We start from the raw sequence: 5,645 nt of genomic DNA on the forward strand, positions 1-5,645 counted from the left end.
CTGTGTTTCCTTGCAGTATTTTGTAACCTGGTTTGGCTCTGGGTGCAAATGTTTTCTTTCCCTTGCTTCAGTGACAGCGTCCCAAGGGGTTAATATACACATGCTCAAGAATCAGTAGGCTGCCCCAAAATGTTCTTTTTTGTCTCCTGTAGAAATGGTGTGGGATGGAGGGAAAATGGGCAGAAGGATGCAGCCCATCACCTGCATCTCTGGTACCCAAAGCTCGCTCTGTCCTCCACGGAGAAACCTGGGGCCAGGGAGGCGGAAACTTGTCCGAGGGCTAAATCAATTTATAATGCGATTCTCTAACCAGCTTCAATTTGATTTTCATTTGTAGCATTACAATTATCAGATTGATATTCCCGACTGCTCAACCTTGAAATGGGGCGGCGTGGCTCCTGCTGCTGGGGAGCGAAGATTAGCCGCCTTGCGCTGATTTCTGAGTATTTTTCTAATTAGCCATCAAATGTGCTTTGCTGGGTTTTTCTTTCTTTACCCTTAAAGTCTCTTCTGATTAAGTTTTCTCCCCATCTCGGCTGCGTGAAACAGCACAAAGAGGGTGGCCAAGTCTCCAGACCAGCCGCGCCGCGGCCAAGGGACCGGAAGCGTCCTCATGAGCATCGCGGCTTTTTCCACCCGTTTTTCCTATTTTCCATTGCAGTTTTGCCAGCTTTGGGGCCGGCGTGCAGGAAAGCAGGTGGTTCTCAAGGGATCTCACCCCATGGCACGGGAGGCGGGTCCTATGCTATGTGAGAGCAACTGCACAGTTGGAAAAAAATATATATATATATTTATTGCAATGCTGTATACAGCACCAAGTTTGCACTTTATTTAGCAAGGGGATCTTATAAAAACAATTTCTGGGACCCCAGATGCCGTCCCTGCAGGCTCTCCAGGCCCCGCCAGCCACCTCAGCTACAATTTCATTTAAAACACCCCAAAAGGAGGATGCTACATCGAGCTGTGCTGCTGCTTCGAGGCATGGAGGAGACGCCGCTCCAGATGTTCCCCCGCCCTGTGTGTGGCCCGATGGCACCGGGAGGCTGCTCTGGCACCTGGGATATATGTTTTTCCCTCGCCCCAAAGGAACGTGCTAGCAGACCTTCCCGTCCTGCTGACGGTGGGAATCGTGCCCCCGAAAGGAGAGGGGAACCACCGAAGCCCATGGGGTCGCTGCTGCCGCCTTAATGAGCCGCGTTATTAACCCAGGCATGGTCTGACCCCAGTGTTGCCCCGTTTGGAGGCAGCCCCGGTTCTGCCGCGCACGGGCAGCAAATTCTTTTCTGTTTTAACAACAAAGTGCATTTAGCACATTAAATGCAAATATTTCTATGCTGGTACCTTTTAGAAGATGGTTTTTGCAAGACTTGAGCCCACTCACCCTCATCCAAGCCGGGGAAGGGTGCCCTGCACCAAGACTTATCTTCCCAAGCTTATTATTTCTGTTGTTGTTGTTATTTTATTTATTATTCCCCCTTTTTTCTCCTTGATATTCTGTGTATCGATCCCTTCCTCCAGACTCATTATCTCACATGGATGCTAATGCGCCAGGGCAGCCGGCGAGCTTGTTGCAGGCGATGTTTGCAAACTCCCAGCAAATGCTGTTAAGCAGAAGGCTCCCTTTAACATCTGCACTGACAAAAATGAATCTATAAAACCCCAGGGCTCTGGTTTAGGGAAGATTTTTTTTTTTTTTGCTTATTCTCTGAAAGATGCTGCCTAGGGAGGGCTACAAGGGGCTTGGGGCAGCACCCCCTGGCTTCAGAGAGCTTGCAGGGAGATCTTTTTGGACTTAAAAATGGAGATTTTAGCTAACCTTGAAGGGTTAGAAATGGTCAGGGGGGTGGGTTGTTTCTTTTTTCAGATATGTTTAAAGGAGGAACAGGCTCATGACCCTCGTCCCGGGGGGGTGCATCGTTCAAGCATCTCACATGGAAACATCCTCGCAGCTGCTCTTGCAACTTTCTGGTTCACACAAGATGAGAAGAGGCGTTTGATGTTCCGTCATGGCCAAAACCAGGTATGGACCACGGGGAGCTCCTTCCATGATGCTTTTAATCCCTGAGGATGCAGGAGCCTCCTCCCAGGCCAGGCACTTTGCCCGTATGCAGCTGGAGTTATCCTTTCCCACCTTCCTTCTCCGCCATCCCCTTTGGCTGGTACCAACCTCTGCCCAGACCCCGGTGGCCTCGTCAGCCCTCACCCATGTTGCAAAAAGGATGGAGAGCGATGGCTTTGTGAGCAGCTGCTGTCCTAGAGCCTCCCTGAGCGATTGAAAAGCTCCTCCTGGTTTGGGCTGGCCCGAGCCAACGCCACACGGCTCTCCCCGCCAGGGGATTGAGGCCGTTCCAGTCATGCTCTGGGTTGAAGGTCAGGGAATGAATTTTACATGGCCATGCTTTCCACCTTGGAGCATGGTGTGGCGTGTAGGTGGGCAGAGCGTCATGGATATGCCGTGGCCCAGGTCCTGTGGTGGGACTGTGGCTTGGCCACCAGCCTGGAGGGCAGCTGTAGGCTGTTGGGATGAGCTCCTGCTGTGGGAAAAGGTGTGGAGAGCTTGGTAGGGTCCTTTGGCTTCTGTGGAGAGCTGCTGTGGGAAGGGCATGTTCACAGTGAGTGCCATGGTGCTAGGCCTCAAAAATGCCCTGGCAGCATCTCCAAGGTGCCGTGGTGGTACGTCCCAAAGGTGCCCTGGTGGCATCACCAAGGGTGTCACGGTGGTACGTCCCAAAGGTGCCCTGGTGGCATCACCAAGGGTGTCACGGTGGTACGTCCCAAAGGTGCCCTGGTGGCATCACCAAGGGTGTCACGGTGGTATGTCCCAAAGGTGCCTGGTGGCATCACCAAGGGTATCACGGTGGTACGTCCCAAAGGTGCCTGGTGGCATCACCAAGGGTATCACGGTGGTACGTCCCAAAGGTGCCCTGGTGGCATCACCAAGGGTGTCACGGTGGTACGTCCCAAAGGTGCCTGGTGGCATCTCGGAGGGTTGCTGTGGCGGTGAGTCCCAGAGAGGTGCTCTGGTGCCGTCTCCACAGGTGTGCTGTGTTGGTATGGCCCAAAGAGGATGGAGATGTCACGCTGTGGCTGATGGGATCTCTGTGTCTTGTTTTCTTCATCCCACAGAGCCTGCTCTGCTGACTGACGGTCCCATTGCAGAGAGAAGCACGACCAGAGCTCCCGTGTCCTTTAAGCTGAGGGCACCTCTGCGGGGAATAACCTGGGTTATGAGATGGCTGAGCCGGCCACAGCCACTGGAGGAGAAACTTCCTTTTCACCCCAATATTTTGGTGTGGAAAACAAATCTGAGAGGTTTCTAGGAGGGGTCCGTGGTCCAGCCGTGGGGCTGCAAAGGGAAAGCGGCCTTGCTGCACCTTCCCCCTGCTTCTTCCCTAGGAGCTGCAGGTAAAGCCTGTCCCTTCCTTGCTGCCCATCATCCCTCTCCATCACCTTTAATCAAGCTGGTTTGATTCCTGCTGGATTTTCTCCGTTCTTTGCAAGCTGCAGGTGGAAAAAAAACAGAAATAAATGTATAATAATAATAATCAGCATAACAAACAGAGTGGGAGCCCGGGGGAAAGGAGCAAAGGAGAAATTGCTTTGAGCTGCAAAGGCAGGACTGCTCTGAAGCCAGGCTCGCCTGAGATTTGGGATGAGAAATCTGCCTTGAAAGGAGCAATTAAAAGAGGAAAGCAATTAAATTGCTGCAGAAAAGTGGGGTGCAGGAGCCGGGGTGGGATGGAGAAGGCTGGGAGGTTGCGCTGGTTCCTGCATCCCTGGTAATGCTCCTTGCTCCTGCATTTAGGAGCATTTAAATAATATGTGTGTATGCATTATATATTTTTTGTATGTGTATATAAATATATAAAAAAATATATATATGGTAGGGAAGGAGAATATTATTTTACGGGATGAAGTTAGGGTCTTTCTGAAGGTGTTTGGTTATTAAGTCCTGAGGAAGTGCGGCGGCTGGAGGGCTTTCGGTGTGGAAATTATTCTAGCAAACACAACAAGTGGCTGCCAGGAGGGACTGACAGCAAGCTTTGCTTAAAAGTAAATACTTGACAAACCAGACCTGTTCTGTAAATGTTTTTCTTGCTGTAGCAAGCGGTGAAGTCCCTTGGGCTCGGTTTCCCTCCCTGCTCGGTGGATGCCACCTCCTCGAGCACCCATCAAAGGGTGGTATTGCCCCCTTCCTGGGCACGGGAGGAATTTAGGGATTAAAATTCTTTCTGGTTATTTTTTTTTTTCCTTTTCCCCCAGGCTACAGGGCAGGAGAGGCTCCACTTTATCCCCCTCCCTTTGCTTTTGAAGGGGTGCAACCCCACCTCTTTATTTCCAATGGTCTTTTTGCACTAATTAGACCTTAATTACAGCAATAAATTCATCTTGGGTCTGTTTTTCATGCGGTCTCTCTCCCCCATCCTGCCTGGGGCAAGGAGCCCAGAGCTGGCATACACACATCTATATAATTATATATATTTATGAAAAAAACCCTCCATTTGGGATATATTCCTCCAGAATTCACCAAATTTAGTGTAAATCCTTCAGGATCTGGCCCTTAAGCCCCCCTGGGCCGAGCCCTGCGGCAGCAGAGGCTCCAACCTGTTTTTTGCAGCAGCCCCGTTGGTGAGGACATCGTCACAACTGTGCTCCCTGCGGGGAAACGGGGATTTGGAGCGGTTTACATGGGAATCAGCTGGGTGTTTTTTAAAAAAAAGGCATATCTGAGGGGTGGTTACACGTGTAAAGCAGCGAGAGAAAGGCTTATGCAGCACTACCTCCCTCTAAATATATATCTATATATAGTCAATGGCCATAATGCACAAATGAATAGGCTGGTAATTGTCATTCTCAGGCAGAGGAGCTCAGAGAGTCTAGTTTAACTGGGGGGAAAAAAAAAGAAAAATCCCTTTTTTCTTCTTTTTTCCTGGAATGGGAGCTCTGCTGGGTAGGAAGAAATTGCATTTCCTCTCCCATCCCTCATCCTCAATCTCATAAAAGTAGGTCAGGAAAGTTGCAGCATCCCTAATTTCCGCCTCCGCCCAGCTCCTTTGGGGGTCACAGCCCCGACCTCCCAGCGCTGCTCACCCCCACCGGTGCCTTCCCTGCTGTAACTTAAACAGCAATGATTAGCCAAATAAAATTTCCATCTGTTGAGGACTTTCCGGGAGTTATTACCAGCAATAAAAGCCCATGCGAGGCGAATGATGTATCTGACGGGTAAGTGCCTCCGTTATGAGCAAAAGTGACTTTTAAATAAGGTTACGGGCTTCCTTATCAGCCTGAAAAACCCCATTTTGGACTGTCTGGAAGTGGCGTCCCGTAAAAATCCCCCTGGGAATGGCTTTCCCAGGTCAGCTGGGGCGGATAAATGCAGGGAATTGATTGCTCCAGGCTGGTGGAGGAGGTTTTGGGTGCTGGGATGCTGCCGCAGCTCCGGGCTCCTTCGGGCTGTGGCACCTTTTGGGACCAGAGCTTGCAAACCATGCCCACGAGCATCACTTCATCCCCTAACTGTGCTTTCTCTTCAACACTGCTCAAGGAGCCGGCGTCCTTCGCTCATTCCTTTTGCTTATCTGACGTGACTGGAGCTGCCGGGCTTGGACGTGCAAATCCTCACACCCCCTCCTTAATTGAAGCGG

The sequence above is a fragment of the Phalacrocorax aristotelis genome, chromosome 19 (assembly GCF_949628215.1).
Source record: "Phalacrocorax aristotelis chromosome 19, bGulAri2.1, whole genome shotgun sequence".
NCBI classification, from domain to species: domain Eukaryota; kingdom Metazoa; phylum Chordata; class Aves; order Suliformes; family Phalacrocoracidae; genus Phalacrocorax; species Phalacrocorax aristotelis.